At 37.4% G+C, this 19,613-nt stretch overlaps 1 pseudogene; it reads left to right on the top strand.

Moving 5' to 3' along the window:
- The first annotated feature begins 2,590 nt into the window (after window positions 1-2,590).
- LOC106025620 (olfactory receptor 5V1-like) lies at window positions 2,591-13,776 on the top strand (annotated as a pseudogene).
- Window positions 13,777-19,613: the final 5,837 nt, after the last annotated feature.

The raw sequence follows: 19,613 nt of genomic DNA, 5'->3' as shown, positions 1-19,613 counted from the left end.
AAGAAAAGAAGAAGACATCTATATTTCTCCTAGAATAATTTACAAATATAAGACCAGAAGGCCTAGATTATAGCTCAGCGACACAGCTTAATTGGCAAGCATGAGGGCATGCATTTGATTCCTGATACAAAAAATAAATAAATAAAATAATATCAGAGAGTTGTTAATATTTGTAGAGAGTTCTGCCTCTCTACTACATAAGATAAGGGTCAAGTTGACAGTGTTTCTGATCCTCCATAGCCATGTGGAAATTTTGGAGCCATTCATGCTCTTTGTCTGTGAGAGTTTCAGCATCTATGATTTTGATCTGGATAGGAGCCTAGATGGGAGGTTCAAAGTCCAGATTTCACCAGGTATTCAAATTGGTCTTCAAAGGAATCACTAGATCAACATTCTTAGTGTAAATCCTGAAAGCCCCATACTCACAATACAAAAATACCTGTCTCAGAAAAGTCAGGAAAGAATGTGCTATAACTGATGTCACAAGATCTTTTGTGAACTTGCATGCAGGTTCAAACAATATCTTATTGCATGTACGTAATATAAGTGAGGATCTTATAGAGCTGACCAGAAAATGGGCTCTAGAAAATACTATTTGGTTTCAATCAAGTAAAAGGTTGTGCTCACAGCCATGTGACCCTTAAGGATATATGTGTCACATTTCTTCAAATAGCCAACAGAGGTCCCACAGAGCCTGGTCTCAGTCACTTCTGTGGTTCCATTCTTGTGCTGCAGATGAGTCACTGGGGTCTACTCACAGAGACAAGGTCCTGTTCATCTCAGAGAACAGAGCATAATGACTATTGGCATCACTGTGTCTCATCCTGGAAATCATCAGAAAGTTCAGGTCCATCAATTCAGCCTGCTGCCTGCAACATTCTTTAGCTTTGTCAGCAATTGGAATTTTGTCACTGTCCCCTGGGAATGTCTTTCTCCACCCAGTTGAAGTGCGCAGAGAGCAGGATCCTTGTCAGCATGCCTGATACCTTCCCTCTCTGCTGAGGTATAGGCAGTTTGACAGTGCACAGGTTGTATAAAGCAAGCAGCAGCAGTGGCCTTTCAAGGTGGCCTCATACATGGCAGACCTGCCCTCTATACTGACCTCCCTCTTCTCTTCCTGGGCCAAGCTGGCATATGTGACCCTGAGCTCCCTCAGGAAAAACTGATTAATAACTGTGATTTAAACTGGGAAGGCAAATTTTCCTGAATATATGAAAATCAATAAATGTGTTACACCAGACTAACATGATGAAATCCATAGGTAAGCTCAAGACTCAGAAATTCCTTTACCAAACTTCAACAATCTTTCATGCCAAATCTCTCCTGCTAGTCATCATGGTACTAGAAATTCTACCAGGATAATTAGGGATAAAATGCATCCAAATAAAGATAAAAAGAAGCATGTGTGTAACAGTTAACTAATTGCATCAACTTGAATATGAAACACCTGTTAAATTTGGTTAGCACAGTTCTAGGTTGGCCTACAAATTGAAAACCCATTGTGAAGGGGAGTAGCTTCGAGGGTGTGAGTGGTTTGTTGTCTGAAAGGAATAAGGAGAAACAAAGAAGGGAGGCTCACTTCTGTTCCTTCAGAGGAGCTCCAGTCTTCACCTTCATCGTGGGTGTCTTCTCTTGGCTTCTATCACAGACGCTTCAGCCTCCTGATAGGGATAGTCATCACAGAAGACAATGTGGAACCTCCCCAGAAAGTCAAAAGTCAGAATTCTCCTGTGGCCCGAGTACCCTCTCCTCTGGTTGTAAGTTTAGTGAGCTAGAATCACTACACTGAACCCATGTGCACAACCATGTTCATTGCAGCATTGTCCCTGACATTTGAGAAGTGATATGCACCAGCTCCCATGTCCACCATCAATAAAGAAAGATGGTGAAATGTGAACACAGCATGAAATACCATTCACTCTCCAAAAGAAGTAAATCCTGTCCTTTGTGACACCTTGGATGAACCTGGCAGACAGCATGCTAAGTGTCCAGGCTAGAAATAGAAAGAAAATCCACATAATTACACTTTAATGTGTCTACAACCATCAAATGCAGCAAAGATAGTAGAAGCAATAATGGGAGCTAGTAATAGACATAGTTTTTAGGGATTTATTCAGGTACAATTTGCACAATAAACAAAACATAAATACATCCTATGGCACTTAACAAATATAAGCAACCTTGTAACAAAACCAGTAGTAAGATTTTTATGGCAAATGCACTATATCACAAAATCAAAATTAGTGAGAAGAGAGATTTATTTATCTATTCATTTGAAAAAAATATTTGTTTTCTGGATCAGGAAAAGACAAATGAATCCCCCTATCTTTGACGTATCCTGTTGCAGGAGTGTATTTGTTTGAACTACAAGAAAAATACTGTTTTGTATTGATGTGTGATTAGAAAGGTCAAGGCGTATTTTAATCACACTTTCATATAATTTCTGATATGTCATTTATTCCATATTAGCACAAAATACTTAGGATTTATTGAACAATAAATTAAATTTGAAGACTGAAGCCCTGATTCTTGTAGCATCCTCTGCTCACTGTAACCTCCGACTCTGTGCAGAGCACAGCAGGCTGGCAGAATGGACAACCTGACTGTCTTCACAGAATTCCACCTCATGGGTGTCGCAGGCTCCCAGGAGCTCCAGCTTCTGCAAGGTGTGCTGTTCTTACTGATTTATCTGGGAGCATTGACAGGGAATCTCGTGACTGTCACTTTCATCGTGACAGACGCGTGTCTGCACTCTCCCATGTACTTTTTCATAAGCAATTTATCCCTCCTAGACCTTGGCAGCATCTCAGCTATTGTTCTGAAAGCCATAGTGAATTCCATAACTGGCAATAAGGTAATCTCCCTGATAGAGTGTGCGGCACAGATTTTTCTCTATATCTTTTTGCAGCTGTGGAACTTGCAAGCCTGGTAGTCATGTCCTATGACCGCTATGTGGCCATTTGCCATCCTCTGCACTATGGGCTCATCATCATCCCAAGGCTGTGCTCCCAGGCTGCAGCTGGCTCGTGGGCCTCTGGTCTGGTCTACTCTGTGATTCACACAGGCACTATGTTCAGGTTTCCCTTCACTAAGACCAATGTGATCCAGCAATATTGTTGTGATATTACTCAAATTTTGGGAATTTTATCACCAGATGTCCAGTTTTCTGAATTTATAATCATTGCAGTAAGCATGTGTTTTGTGTTTCTATGTTTTTCTTTTATGTGTATGTCATATGTTAACATAATTTCAAATATGTTTAAGATGCATTCTGTGGAAGCTAGAAACAAAACCCTATCCACCTGTACCCCTCAGCTGGCCGTTCTCCTTTTTTTTGTCACTTCTGGGGCAATAGCTGTCTTAGGTCCTATTGCAAAAGAGCCATCCCTTAAGAATCTGCTGACATCCATGTTCTACATCATGGTGCCCCCATTCATAAACCCTATCATCTACAGTCTACACAACAGGGAGATTAATCCTGCTCTGGGCAGGATGTTCAGCAGATATTATCAATCAAGGGCTTTCTTGACTAAAATATAAATATTAAAATATCTTCTGAAAGTGATTGAATTTATTTGTTGTGTATTTTTACTTTAGAATCTGCATATACGTTATGTATTTTAGTTGTTGCTACTTTTTATGGTGAAGTAAAAATCTATGCCTTATTTTTAGATGGGTATTTTGTATGTTATATTATGATTTGCGTTTAGATAATCTCCCAAACCTCATGCAGTCATGGAGGTGCCTTATTCTAGCATTTGTGATTGGTTTGTTATCTATCACTGGTATTGGTGGTGTGGGTACTGCACTTGCCCAGGGGTGGAGCCAGCATACAATATAGGGGAGGAAAGAGGTGAACTCCTCCCTCTTGTCCTTTTCTCTTATTGCTTGGAGGCCACCATGAGCAGCCCTTCACCATACCACCCTGCTTTGGGACCAGCTCAATATGGACTGAAACCTCCAAAAATCATAAACTAAATCTTTCCTTGCTTCACCTGGGGCATCAGGTATTTTGTCTCAATAATGAGAGAGAAGTAACCTAGGTGGTTGTATATCTGATACTCAATTTCTGAGACACTATACATGTGACCTACATTTGTGCTGTTAAAGTTTTTGTTGTTGCCCGTGCTTTCTGAATGATAACCAAGATTCTTGTGTTCAGCTGAATGATAGGGAGAAATTTCCATATGGTTTCTTATTGGAGTTACACAGTACAAAGTCTTAAATGAAGTTCTTAAATTGAACTTTTATGGGATGTGGGATAAAGTTCCTGTTTCATCAACCTTGTTGTGAATAAAAATTTCCCAACATCATTTCCTGAAAGCTGTATCTTATTTGTGTTGCTCATATTTTGTCTCAGATGAATTGATTTTAAGTGAGGCTCATAAAAACTTTTCAGGGTGTCTTTACCCACCTCATTCTCTGGATTGGAGACATGTGGCTTCTGGCTCTTCCTCAAGGTCAAAAGGACCATGAGAGTTAAATGGTTTGATCTGATTGAGGACACAAGGGGAGCCACAAGAGTGGAAGTAAAAATCTCAGGACAGGAGCTTTCTGCTGAATAAAATGACAAGTTCATAAGATGAATATGTATGAAGGGAGGGTATTACTTTGAAGGGATTAATAGGAACATGATTTTACTGTAATAAACACCTCTGTAATATAAATATTAAATATGGTTTGATCACACCTCAGAGACTTCATTATAAGTGATGGTGAAGATGTGGGGAAAAGTGAATACTTGTACATTGTTGGAGAGAATATCAGTTAGTTTAGAAATTCTGAAAAATATTGCACAGCTACCTCAAAAAATAAATAAAAAACTCTCTTAGGATTCTGTAATTCTGCTGAGCATATATTTAAAGGAAAGAAATGTGGATTTCCAATCTCTATCTGTAATCCTATACCCACTACAGCATTATTTAGAACATCCAAGAAAAGTGAAATGGGTACTGCAATATCATTTGGACTATAAAACTTTAAGAAATCTTACTGTATTTGAAAACCCAGGTGATGCTTGCATGTGCAGTAAATTTTTCTCATCCAACAGTTCATACTGTTCACTCATAGGAGAAACAATATTATTTTTCTAACTGGAAAGAGATGAGCCTGCATCCTAGTACTTAAAAATATGTATCATTTTTGTGTCTCAGAAATGGATCACATATTCTCCAGATGTTTTATCTAGGATTCCTTCCTGGAAAATCCTCAGCACTGAGTCGCTGCTGTTCATTTGTCACCAGCTTAGCACTGGGACCAAAGGTGCACCAGGCTCCCCACGTCTCTGTACTTTTGTTCGTCACAGAAGCAAGTAGTGTTCAGCATCGTGGACCTCCTGTCATCCAGCCTGGTTTAGGTCTGCACATGGCTCAGCCTCCTCTGCTGCCTGAACTTCCTCAACTGTCAGTAATTCATCACTCAGGAGTCTATGTCTGTTTTCCAACATTACCCAGATATAACTGACAATTAAAACTGTGTGTATGTATGGGGCAAAGCTTGATTTGATTCCTGTATTCATTCAAGTATTAGCTACAACCAAGTTAACTAACATACTCACACATTTTCAAAATATGTCTGTATGTGTGTAATTTATGTTTTCAAAGCAATCATCACTTTCAAATTTATATCTAAATAATACTCATATAATGTTAGGGTATTAGCAATCCTGAATCTTTGACAGTTGAAACAGAAATTATTTAAGCTCTAAAAAATTTCTACGTAAATTTGCATTTAGTTTTTCTTTCCAGGTCTATTTTCCTACAGATTTTTGAATAAAGAAGCAGATTCACTTTTAATTTCCAAGGTTAAATTACAAAATTATGTCAATCTTCTTATTCTTTTTGCCTTACCATATGAAACATATTAATTTTATTAATATCTTCATAAAATTCTATATTGCCATTTCTTTTTGTGCATTTTGAAGTATCGTATCATTTTGAATTTGTCAAGTTCAATCACAAAACTGAAGCATTCTGTCTTGGGACATTTTATAGTTCTAGGATTTTTAGTTTGTAATAGTTATATTGATTAAATCACTTTTGGCATATAACAATTGTATCTAGTTGTGAGATGCATTGTGATCCTTTATTTTCTACAAAATAGAGGGTTACCCCTAATCCCAGTGCTTGTGAGGCTGAGGCAGGAGGATCACTGCAAGTCTGAGACCAGTTTGGGATGCAAAATTAGCTCAGGGGCAGCCTGAACTTCACAGTGATACCCTGTCTCAAAAAGTCAAATGAATGAATGAATGAATAAATAAATAAATAGGTTTAAATGAAGCAAATTAACTACCTGTATCACTCCATATTCTTAACATGTTGGGGCAGGAAACACTTAAAATCTACTAATTTTTCAGCAATTGAGTAATATACATTGCATCAAAATGTGAAATTGAACACTATTCTGGCTTGCATTTAGATGAACCCTCAATCCCTCATGGCTCATAGGTAGGGCTATTGCAGAGTAGCTGGATCTACAATAATGTGATGTTGCGATTACACTGTGATGCTAGGATGAAGGTGCATGGTTATTAAATTGCTCCACAAACTGGTTAAGCATGGTTCTGGTTGTGGAAACGGGAAGGGAATGTGGGTAGCAAAGGCTAAAAGGCAAGCAGCCCAGAAATGACAGAATGGAGATGATTTGCTTCAATGCCTGCTTCCTTCTGCCATCCAGGGACTGTTTCTCTCTGACTGGACCCTCTGCCATGCCGCCCTACCTTGGAATGAAATTTCTACAAAATAAGCTGAAATAAAACTTTCCGACTTAAAACTTGAATGTTGAGTATTTTGTCTTAGCAATGGGAAGAGAAATTAAGACATTCATTAGAGCTTATTCTTTCTGTTTAATAGAAAATTAGTTCACTTGGGCAATATTTACAAATTCCCTATCGAATCCTGCCTGCTCCAAGCTAGAAATACTAACTTTACTTTGTAGGTGTGTGAATTCAATTTTAGAAAATTTCTCATGTAAGTGGGTCATTGAGTGTTTGTCCTATATCTGCCTCATTTCACATAGTAGAATGTCCTCCAGGTGCATTCATGTTGGGAAACATGAAAGGACCTGCTTCATTTTAGGACAGAATAGTATCCTATAAGATACAAATGGCACAATTTCTTTAGCAGAACTATCAATGTTAAAAAATTTTCAGAAATTATTGGGGGACATTAATTTAACTCACCCAGTATTAGGTATAACTATATATCAACTGAACTATCTATACAAAATATTGCAAGGGATCCATATTTTAATTCTCCTCCTACCCTCACATATAAGGCCCTTAAGAGTGAAAACAATAGAACTTTCTTTGGCAAATACACAGGCATTTCTAATTAGTCTAACTGTGCCTTTTACGATAATCATATTGCCTACTCCTCACTCTACTTCTGGATTTTTTGATTAAATACTAAACAATAAACATCAACCTATTGAATGTTTTTTTTTCCTAACCAGCTTTTAAAAAGTCTTCAGACCATATGTCCATCAAATTGCTAAGTTAATTCAGCAAAGCTCCCACTGCAGCATAGCAATTTTAGGGTTTGATCCTGATGGTATTGTTTTTCCTGTTAATCTCATTTGTTGTGAACTTCTTTAGTCTGGAATATACACTTTAAAGATGTCATTGGATGACTGACAAACATACTTCTGATATACTTGCACAGTTACATTTTTATTCATTTATTTTACCTAGGAATACTGAGACAATTCCTCTAATGCTTGCCTTCACTAAATTTATGCATGAATGTCTTTGTAGTTTTGCTGCTTTCTGGGGTATGCAAAATCACTAGAAAATTGTTACCCCTGTGCTTTTAGCTCAAAGGTCAGCATTGCTTGCAATTCCTTTATTAGAATATACTCTGGCAGAACCTGCTAATATTTTCTGTGATTCTGCCTATGTTGTTAGTGTCACTAATCATTTTGAGACAGCCACTAAAAAAAGTATTCTAGATGCTTCCAAATTGATTTTGTGATTGTAAGAAACCTTTTTGCAACAGAACTTCTTCCTTTTATATAGGTCATGGATGGTTACACTTTGGTTTTCGCATATTAACCGAAGGCAATATTCATGCCAATTGACTCATTGCACACATTTTTCTGAGGGGAGGCTTTCTTATGCTTACTTTCTTCATACTACTGAAGCCCTTAACTCTATCTTTAAACATTCCAAATCACAGCTGATCACAGGCATGGTACATTGTGCAATCTGTTCACCATGCCAGACTTTACCTACATGAATTCCGTCAGAAGTCTATGATCCTTGAAGTCTCAAGGAATGAGTTATGGCAAATGGATGTGCCACCTCTGTCCCAATTTGGCAGATTTCAGCATGTGCAGGTTAGTTAGGTAATGACTCTCATTTTACACATGCTTCCCACCATGCAGCTGGGACTGTGGGGCTTGTACAGTGTCTCTCAGCACTTGCACAGATGGGAGTTCCTAAGATAGTAAAAACTGATAATGGTCTTGTCCAGGCAAGAAGGAGCTTTCAAAGTTTTTTGCAGTAATCAAATGTTGTGTGTTTCCACTGGAATTCCTTATGTACACAGGGTAAGCTATTGTTGAACCAGCTAAGTATTGACTGAGACCTTCACAAACTGTAAGCTAAATAAATCCCTTCCTTAATTTTGGGTGATGTTAGTTCTTAAAGAGATAAGAATAGCCCTTTTCTGACTCAGATAATCCATGATAATCTGTGTGACAATGAATGCATGATATATACTGCAAAATATGTATGATATATAGCCCAAAATATATCATAGACAGATTGAGCTTCTTAAAATACTAGTATTGAAATGGAGAATAAAAATCACACAGTGGAGTGACCTGGGACACATGACACTTGTCCCTATCAGGATGTGAAAGTATCATTGACTGCTGGTAAAGATGGCGGGTAGATAAGAGCAGAATACAGAGGCTCCCTGAGAGAGACAACTCATATGCTGAAGTAACATATCATATGGGAGTCCCAAAAAGAAGGAAATTGATCCTCTCAACCCAAGAAGAAACTAAAGCAAAAAGAATCAGTCAAACATGCAATCCTGGTTCTACTATTGAGGCAGCTAAGAATCTGTGCTCTTGTACACCTGAATTCCCGCCACTTTGACTCACTGGAACTGTAGTCACACTGAAGTGTAGTTGCATTGAAGTTGGAGATTGGTAAGCCCAATGAAGAATGGAGCTGGCAAGGGACCTGCATTGACTTGTGGTGAGTGCCAGGAATAAAATCCTTCCATGGAAAAAGGGCACCAATGGGATGACATTTTGGAATAGGGCAGGATTGGCAAGAACAAGTGATTTCAGTCAGCTATTTCCTTCCCAGACAAGATTGGTGGAGTATGCTTGGCCTGGGTCATGCACCTGGCTGAGACCCAATAAGTTTTCCAAAACCAATTCCCTACATGCAGCCCACACTAATGCCATGAAGGCTTCAGCAGGTTGACTGAACTGGAGGGGAGGAGCAAGCTTACACTGTCCCTGTTTGCACCTCAGTAACACACTGGAGTGGACAGGATTACCTAGCCAGAGTGCTTCAGAAGAACTATAACCAACAAGAAAAGGGACTGGGACCTCAGCTATATGTCTGTATGGTAGAAACCAAAAACAGGAAAAGAGGAAGCAACAAGAAAAAGTCCCCAGACCCCAACCCTGAGAACACTGATCCAGGAGATGCAAATACAAAGGAAATTGAGGACAGCAAACATGCAATATCAGACACTGCATCAGTGGCCATAAAGAGATATCTTCAGGACCTCATAGATGAGTTCAAAAGTGGAGTATTTAACCGAGTAAAGCAAGATATAAGTAGATCAATAAAAGAAATGCTAAGCACCTCTCAAGAAGACACAGATGGAGGAATAGAGGAACACAACAAAAGGAGAGAAACATTTGATGAAGAATACAAACAAAAATATAGAATACATGAAGCAGGTTCAAAGAGATTACCAGGAAATAAAAAACTCTACTGAAAGCTGGCAAAATTGCTTGAAAGAAACTAAGCATAGACTATCAACAATTGAAGACAGGTTTGCAATATGTGCTATGAAAGGAAAAATTTCTTAAAATTAACAAGGAAACAGGCATAACAATACAAAGGCTGGAAGATGACAAGAGGATTTATAACTTGAGAATAAAGAATGTGAATGAAGAAGCAGGGGTACAAACAAAGGAACTACAAAGGCTATTCACAGAAATAATTAAGGAAAACTTCCCAAACACAGGAAAAGGAAATGATATTCTGATGTATGAGGCATACAGAACTCCAGCCACCTACAACCAAAACAGCTACACCCAGGCATATATTAATCAGGATCCCAGAAATTCAATATAATAACAGAATGTTAAAAGTCCTCAGAGAAAAGAAGCAGTTCACCTATAAAGGAAAACCCATCAAAATCATGGCAGACTGCTGGGCACAGACCATCAAATCAAGAAGAGCTTGGAGCAAAGTATTCCAAGCCATGCAAGAAAATAACCTACAGCCCAGATTGATGTACCCTGAAAATCTATCTCTATAAATTAAGGACAAACAAGGTGCTTCCAAGACAAAGAGGAACTGGAGGAATTTGTGACCACCAATCCAACTCTACAGAGAATACTGAAGGACATTCTAGAGAGAGAGAAAAGTACTAGGATTTCAGGAACAGTGGCAGAGAGGCCTCAATGAATGGAGCCGAAAGAGTAAAGAAGAAAAGCAGACAAATAATGGCAGAAAAAGAGCACAACAGAAATGGTGCAGAGAAGGTTGGCTATAATCTCTAATATAGATGGCCTTGATACACCAAAAAGAAAAAAAAAAGAGAAACACAAGTAGAGTAGATCAGGAGGTAGGTCCACCAAGATGTTCTTTACAGGAAATACAATTAACCTGCAGAAGGGTTTATGGACCAAAAATCAAATATGAGAAAAGAATGCTCTATGTGACAGGGAACCATAGAGTAATAGGGGCAACTCGACTAGTATTTGTAGATAGGTTGGAAATACAGGCTTTAATAGGTAAAGGAATACAACTAGAGATCAAGTCCAGGAGGGAGAGGGTTCGGAACCACGTAGGTGAACAGCATGTTGCCACCCCAATCTAAAAACTGAGGGTGTGGGTGAGACCCAAAAATGCACAGTGCACTCTGGGAGAGTGAAAAGGGAGGAACAGTCTTTAAAAAGATAGCAGAGGATATTATTAATAGTGTATCAGGATTTAAAAGACAAATTACTTGCATTGCTCTGCTTAGATAAATTTTATTCTGTCTCAGTTTGTCTACTTGCACTAGATCAAGGGCACAGACAGCTATCCCACTAATAACAGGTTATAGTATAGTAATCATCTTTAACTTTCTATTAACTTAAACTGGAGCTCTGTATAAATTATGCCATTTTATCATGACTGATGTTAGTTATATCTGGTTTGTTTGATTGCTGTTTGATAATGATAGATTTCATTCAAAACTGTTATGATTGATAGTATCAAGTCTGAAAATATAGGAAACTACACTGAAGATGACAAGATTCACTATGACACTCATTCTGATTTGATTATTACTTGTTTTTGAAGTTTTACACTATCTACAAAGTTTTGTTTTTATTAATATTGTTATGTATTGCTATATCCAATTATAATATATCTTATGATATAGATAATTCTACTGCAGATAACAAGAGAAATACAGGAAATATGGTAGAACTCCTTGTACAATGGTCTTATATGTCTTTTTCATTTCATGTGTTTATTGGAATATATTTTGTTTAGTCTTGCATTGTTTTGCTTCTCCCTCTAATATAGAAAGGATAGAAATATATGCTAAGACTCATGCATACATAGAACCTAAAAACAGTTTCTGAGAACTGATCTTATAACACATGATGAAATGAAGAAATACTTTGAAGAAAAAGAGACACTACAGTACCCAGTGCTGATCCAGTAGTGTCATGATGTGAAATCCAGCAATACTATTATTCTTTTTTCAGAGTGATTTTAGCCTGCTATGATTTGTTTAATCTCAGCATAAATGAAGATATAGACAAACATGTATGTTTATGTGTATAGGATTGATAACCACATTACCTATTTTTGTTGGATAGTTGAACAGTACCATTTGCAGTCTCACTGTTTGAATCCCTACTTTGTATGTTTCACTTTTGTATCTTGAACAACTGTTTGTATGAGGACAATATGTAATCATCAACTGGTGATTTCTTACTTTTTATTTTTTCTTTGTAAGTAAGTATTATTTCTACCTATTTTCTGTTTTGTTTAGTCTTTCTTTAAATAAAAAATTAAAAAAAAAGAGAGCCTGTAATGGCAGAGGACTTTTGTTTTGGACAGAAAATGTTAACAGTTTAGGGCTAAGAAACATTTTCTACTCTGAGAATGGAATAGTTGAACTTGCATTAAGGGCATTTGATACTATGGTATCATCTTCCAACACTGCTGATCGATAGTAAATAGCTACGTAATTAATGTTTATGATCTGTGACTTCATGATATTTTAGTTTCTTTATATTAGTTTGTCTGAACATAAAATAGGACTTTGATGATCCAAAGCAAGTAACACAATATTTCTTCATTCATACTAACATTTCTTTGGCCAAGAAGTATATGGTTCCTTGTAAAAATAAATAAATAAATAAATAAATATTTTAAAAAGAGAGTATCATCATCAGCTCTCTTTAATTTAAAAACCCCAAACAGCACAGAAAACTAAAAATGATGATAGGGGAGATGACTTGTGACAGATCTCTCTAGTATTGAGAGGGTGTCTTCTCCCTGATGAAGATCAGAGGATAACTATGTCAAGAAATAAAATGAATACAGTGGTTTAAGTTCTAAAATTTATAAATAAACTCAGAGTTGTTTTCCAAGATGTCCTCAGAGGCACCGTTGTGATTGCTGTTCTATCCTGTGCTCGCGGATTTCTTCCCTGAAAAAACCCCAGTGTAGAAAGGCTCTCTGGCCTCCCTGTGGGGTGCTTCCCTCTCTTTGTGGCCTTTGCCATCATCTACCAGGTCACCTTGGCAGGAAATGGGGCCATCCTCCTGGCCATTGGCACTGAGGCCAAGCTGCACACGCCATGTAATACTTTCTGGCAAACTTGTCCCTTTAGACATATTCTGCCCATCCACTACTGTGCGCAAGATGCTCCAGAACCTCGTAACTCAGGATCACAGCATTTCTTTCGTTGGCTGTTCCTTTCAGCTGTATTTCCTGGTGGCCCTACATGATACTGAGATCTTTCATCTGGCTGTCGTGACTTATAACCCTGCTTCCTCCTTTGGTACTCTGTCATCCTAACCAAGGTTTGCTCTCCCCAGCATTACCAAGGGGACCTGGGCCATCAGTTCCACAAAACACCTGGCATCCACCTTTAGCCTTTTCTTCAGTCCTGTGTGGTAGACAGTACTATTGTGACGTCCCACCAGTGGTTGCCCTGTCTTGTTCATCCACATACATGGCTGAAATGCTGGCTTTAGTGATAAGAGGAGTCTTTGGGACCAGCGCCTTCCTGACCTCCTTGATCTCCTACATCTACATCATCTCCGCTATCCTGAAGATCCATTTTGCAGAAGGGAAGCGCAGATCCTTCTCCACATGCACCTCCCACCTCCTGTCTGTTCTATGGCACAGCCATCATCACCTACTTCTGCCCTTGCTTCACATGACACTCCCTTGCCAGAGTCAGGCTCATCTCCACGCTCTATGGGGCCAGCAGCCCCATGCTCAACCCCATCATCTATAGCCTCACATGGATTATATGTGAAACATGCTCACAGCAAGCTCAGAGTTAAATAAGAATGACTCAGTGCTCTTAGAATGAACTCATTAGAAGAATTTACAGGAGAATCATTTCCTCTTAACATATTTAAGAATACATAGAGATTTATAGTCATACATTTAACTATTTATGCTTATCCATGTATATTTCCATATAATTGGAGCTTAAAATTTGGCATCCAAAAAGAGACACCTCTGAAAGTCATAGGTCTCTTAGTAATTACATGATATAAGAATTATAAAGAGATGCTGTAAGCCAGTTTACAACTGTTGCCCACACTCATGCCCAGGCCTCTCGCTCCAGTGCATTAATGACACTCACGTAGTTTTACCTTATTCTAAGTCTGTATCTTATTTCCTGCACACAGATATTCCTGTGCTTTCTTTTCCTTCACTTCTTAGCCCCTATCCTCAAAGATTTCCTTATGTTTGTGTTTCCTTCTCGTTTTCAGGGTTGGTTTCTATTTGTATTTCGCCACTTCTCTGATGCCCACGTCCACTGTCAGACTGCCTGTCTCACCCACTAAGGAAAGTGTTTTACATTCTGAAGTCTCTGATTCAGATACTTAGTTTCCTTAGCTCCCCCACCATCATTTTAGTCTAAAAATAATCAAAACTTCAAGTAACTCTCTCTTCACCATACATGTCCTCTCATCAGCTACATTAGAATTTCTCTACATACATCCCCAGGTACTCAGATTAAAAATCCATGAAATTAGATTGCTTTGCCTCAGATCTCTCAAATTCCACTCAGTGTGCCTAGAGAGCTGTAATCTAATAAATATGCACATTTTAATTCCAGTCTTCTGATTATATATATAATACACCAAATTCTTTTAATTTCCTTCACCCTTTTCCCTAACTCCTAGCATTCTGGCTTCTCCCAAAGTGTAGCTCCTGATCTAGTGACCACAGTTAGGACGTGACCACTGTCTTTGCTTCTGATTGTAAATTTTCTCTCTGGCTTTCCGTGTCTCCTTTCCTCCATTTATCTGTGTTTTTCTTCCCATATTCAGTTGGTGAAGTGATCACATCACTCATGAAGCACTTGTAAATTAATTAGTGATAAGTTTTTCTTCTTTGGACTGTCATCACTCTTATTCACTTCCAAAAGTCACCTTGTCATGTGTGCCTCTGACTCTGCAGCTGTAGGACTGGCATTTTGACATACAGTCTCATGTCACTGGCATTTTACAGCACTCAACATTGTTCCACTATGTGCTCTCCACAATATTAACTTTGTTCCTAGCACATTTGGGGTTACTGCCTGGTACTAATTTTGAAAATCTCTACAGACTTGAATAAAATGAAGTACTTACTATATTATAAAAGTAAGTGTGACAATTTTGATACTTCTATTCATTCTAATAGTTTTCATTGGGCATGGAAGAATCAAATTTTCATTGTATCAAAAAATGCATGGGGTTCATTAAATGGAATATCTTATAAAATTAGATAAAATATTAAAAGCTCAAGCAATTATTCTTTTTTAGGTATCATATACTCAAATATTTATTTATAATTTCATTTTCTTGAATATCATGTTGTGTTTACATTACATGCTTGGTACACAAACTCTATGTGATCTAATTTTTCACAATCAGAAACTAACTACTGCTAATTTCCTATGATTTTGTTTTGAAATTCTGCATTATTGTTGTCATGTTTGTTGTTTTTGTTTTGTTAAAAAAACTCACAAACAGAAATTATGTGACTCTCATAAAGTCTGACATAAATCAAACCTGGTCTAGACTGAAAGATTTGTTGTAAAACATTCCTAAAATTCAAGAATTCCAATATTTTATTTTTAATGTAAATTCATAGTAATGCTAAGGGAAGAACTCAAGATCTTAAAATCAAGCAATATGAGAGTGAGATTGGGGGATGATACATTCTGCCTTGCATTAAGAAGGTAAAGTTGTTTAGATCTAATGCTAATATAAATGTATATATATATATATATATATGTGTATATATATATTGTGTATATTTATATATATATATATATATATATATATATATATATATATATAGCTTGACAGAATCAGAATTTGATTCATTTAGTAAGAAAATTAGTTGATTGGAAACTTTAGATAGTTGGAAAGCAGCCAATCAGAGGTATATACATTTATATCTCTTTTGTCACAAAAATGCAGTTACTCACAAAACTCCTCAAAAGAAAATTGTATCACTACAAGAAACTTATTCAAATAAGGTAACTAGTCAAAACCTATTTCCTGTTATCTCAGGAAGACTTGTTAAGGGAACACTGAAGATTCCTCATGACCCATTCATTCCTTTACAAGTTGAAATCTATACTCAAAAGTCAGGGTGCATGAATGGCAGATGAATACCTACTGCATGATAATTTGTGCCCACAACTCAGGACCTGCTAGAGTGACCTGCAGGAACAAATGGCTAATGTAAACTACTAACCTTCCTGCTTTTCTTGACCCCAACTTGTTACTTGCATGTAAGCTCATTACTTTCAGTATGCAGATTACTGCTTCAGAGAAGCCAAGAAAATAACTTTGTAGTACTAAAAATGCTATCCTATTGTACATTGTTTTCTTTATTGTAAATATATGATAAGCAGGGCTCAACAAATAGTTTTATATTCCTTTAAAAATAAATAAAACCATGGGGTGTTTCTAATTATTCCACCCTTTCTTACTCACTGGCTGTCACAGTCATCTGAGATGACATAGCCGAATCACACCAGTACTTCCAGAGCCAAGCCTCAGATGTGGTAGCTTAGTTATCGTACTTTACTGCTACTCCACTGTTGTTTTGCAGTTTGTGAATTGTAGCAATAGGATATGGGGGGAAACCCTCCTGACTCTTCCTGCTTTGCACAACGAAGATGCTGGAAATAGGATGGCAAAGTGTGTATGGTACTAGTTGAAGGAAATCTCTGTTTGTAGGAGGATGTTCACTGAAAAATTCCCTAAGAAGTTGCAATAAATTTTGGAAAAGAAATTAATTTTCTTAGAAAATTGGACTAGGAATTTGACTCAACTAAATTTAAGTTCAAACCAAGTCCAAACTACCTGACTGCATTTGCTGTCCTCTGCATTATGGGCTCATCGGCATCCCGAGGCTGTGCTCCCAGGCTGCTGCTGGCTCGTGGGCCTCTGGTCTGTTCTACTCTGCTGTCCACACAAGTGTTCTGTTCAGGCTTCCCTTCACCAAGACCAATGTGATCCAGCAATATTTCTGTGATGTTCCTCAAATTCTGGGGATATCATCTTCAGATGGATCCACTCCTAATGGAAACCATGTTATTTTTCTTATTCTGAAGAGCTAAACCTGCATCCTTGTGGTTAAAATGCATATTGTTCTTGTGTCTCAGTGCTGAGTCGCACATTCTCTAGCCATTTCCTCTAGAGAATGTCTGGAAAATCCTCAGCATTGAGGCACTGTCTTGTACATCTGGTACTGGAGCAGCAGGTGCACCAGGCTCCCTGCATCTCTGCACTTCTGTTTCTCACAGAAGCAGAAGTGGTCAGCACCGCTGACCTCCAGCCATCCAGAGCTCAGCCTGCTGCAAGTCTGGAATTGGCTCACCCGGCCCTGCTGTCTGAACTTCCTCAACTGTCTATGTCTCATCACTGAGGAGTCCACATATGTTCTCCATCTTTATCTAGGTATAAGTGACAAGTACAATTCTATGCATGTAAGACAAAAAACTGATTTGATTTCTGTATTCATAGAACTATTAGCCCCAATGAATTTGCATAACATATCCATGTGTTTTCTCAAAACATGTCTGCACTTATGTCATTTACCTAATTGTTTTCAATGTAAACATCACTTTCAAATTTATATTTAATTAACACCATGCAAAGGTAGCATGTTAACAATTCTGAATCTTTTGTGTTGGAATATATATTAATTTTGCCCTAATAATTTCTATTTAAATTTGTAATCAGATTTTCTGACCAGGTTTATTTCTTCCACTTTAAAAAACAAACAATCAGTCAATCTATGATTGACTTTTAATTTCCAGGCTTAAATGACAAAATCACATCACTCTTGTTCTTCTTTTTGCCTTTCTATATGGAATATATTATTTTATTAGTAACTTCACAAATTTTATATTGCTATTTCTTTTTGTGTATTGTCAATATATGTATCATGATGAGTTAGACTGTTTCAACCATGAAACTCAAGAAATTTTCTATGGGAAATTGTATATTTTTAGATTTTCTAGTTTTTAACAAATTTATTTAAGCCATTCATTGATAAATTATAATTGTATCTAACTTTGGGATGCAGTGTGATTTTTATGTTTTTCAAAATAGAATGTTTAATGAAGCAATTTAACAACTATCTTTCAATATTCTCACCATGTTGAAGCAATCTACCTTTTTTCAGCAATTCAATAATGTTCAATATACATTCCAATTATGTACAATGTTCATTCTGTGCAGTTTATGACTCTTAAAGCTTATGTCTAGATGTGCCTCGAAACCCGTACGCCCTCTCTGGTAGGGCTTCTCTTAATTGGTTGTATCTTGGACATGTGATGATGGGATTACAGATTAAGGGTGTATGATTACTCATTTGATCCATTGATTGGTTAAGCATGGCTCTGGGTGTGGATAATGTGAAGGCCCACTTTGGGGGTAGGTGTCACAGTCTGAAAGGTGAGTAACCTAGAAAAGATAAAACGGAGAGGTTTTTGCTTCACAGCAGCAGCCTCTGCCTTCCATGGACTGTTTCTTCTCTGTCAGGCTAACCTGCCTTGGATCCCGTGAACTACTGACTTAAACCTTTACAAAGTTTGAGCTTAAATAAACTTTTCCTCAATTTGGATGTTGAGTATTTTGTCTCAGCAACAAGAAAAGTAATTGTTAAAACTCATTCTTTCTTTTTGATTGAAAATTTAGAGTCTTGACCAATATCTCCAGATTCTCCATCTATTCCTGTCTGCTACAATCTGGTAACCTTAATTTTGTTTTGTAGGTTCATGAACTTGGCAAAAGTCCACATGTAAGTGAATCATTGAGAGTTGTCCTCCTACACCTGCCTCATTTCACATAGCTGAATGTCCTCCAGGTGCAATCTTGCTGGGGAAAGGGAAAGGACCTCCTCCATTTTAGGATGGAATGATATTCCACCTGGTACACATGGCACATTTTCTTTAACATCATTACCAATATTATGAAAATTTGAGAATATGATTCTCAACTACTCTTTTTTGATTGTTTTTTTTTTCTCTTTAAATAAAATTTTTTAAAAATTTGAGAAATTATTGAGGGATATTAATTGAACTCACCCAATATTAGGTATACCTACATATCAGCAAAAAATCTATATAAAAAATTCTAAGGATACCTACATTTCAAATCTCCTGCTACCCCCCCCCCAACTTTCAGCTCCAAATAAGAGACTCCTTTGAACAATAGGCAGATGTTACCAATCAGCTTGAGTGTGTTTTTTATGCTAATCATGTTGACTACTCTTCATTCTCCTACTGGAATTTTTTGTTCAAATGGTGAACAAAAAATGTCGAACTTCTGAATACCTTTATCTTTCTAACCAGCTGTAAAAAAGCCTTCAGCTGTATGCCTATGCAATGGGTGTGTTAATTCACCAAGTCCTTCCTGGAGCACACTATTTTTAAAAACTGACTCTGTATTGTTCTTTCTATTAATCTGGCACATCGCACTCATTTGTTGTAAACTTCCTTAGGTTGGCAGAGAGCTCTTGAGGATTATAGTGGATTGGTTGATGATCATTACCCTTCCGATAAGTTTTTACACAGATGTTGTCATCATTCATATATTTTACCCAGAAATACTCAGACAATTCCTCTTTGTAGACTTCTACTAATTTTATGGTTGGG

Source organism: Cavia porcellus, unplaced genomic scaffold (assembly GCF_034190915.1).
Source record: "Cavia porcellus strain 051 isolate PalLab524CR breed Dunkin Hartley unplaced genomic scaffold, mCavPor4.1 scaffold_2, whole genome shotgun sequence".
Classification (NCBI taxonomy): domain Eukaryota; kingdom Metazoa; phylum Chordata; class Mammalia; order Rodentia; family Caviidae; genus Cavia; species Cavia porcellus.
The sequence above is the reverse complement of the archived record's forward strand: the minus strand, read 5'-3'. Positions and strand labels throughout refer to the sequence as shown.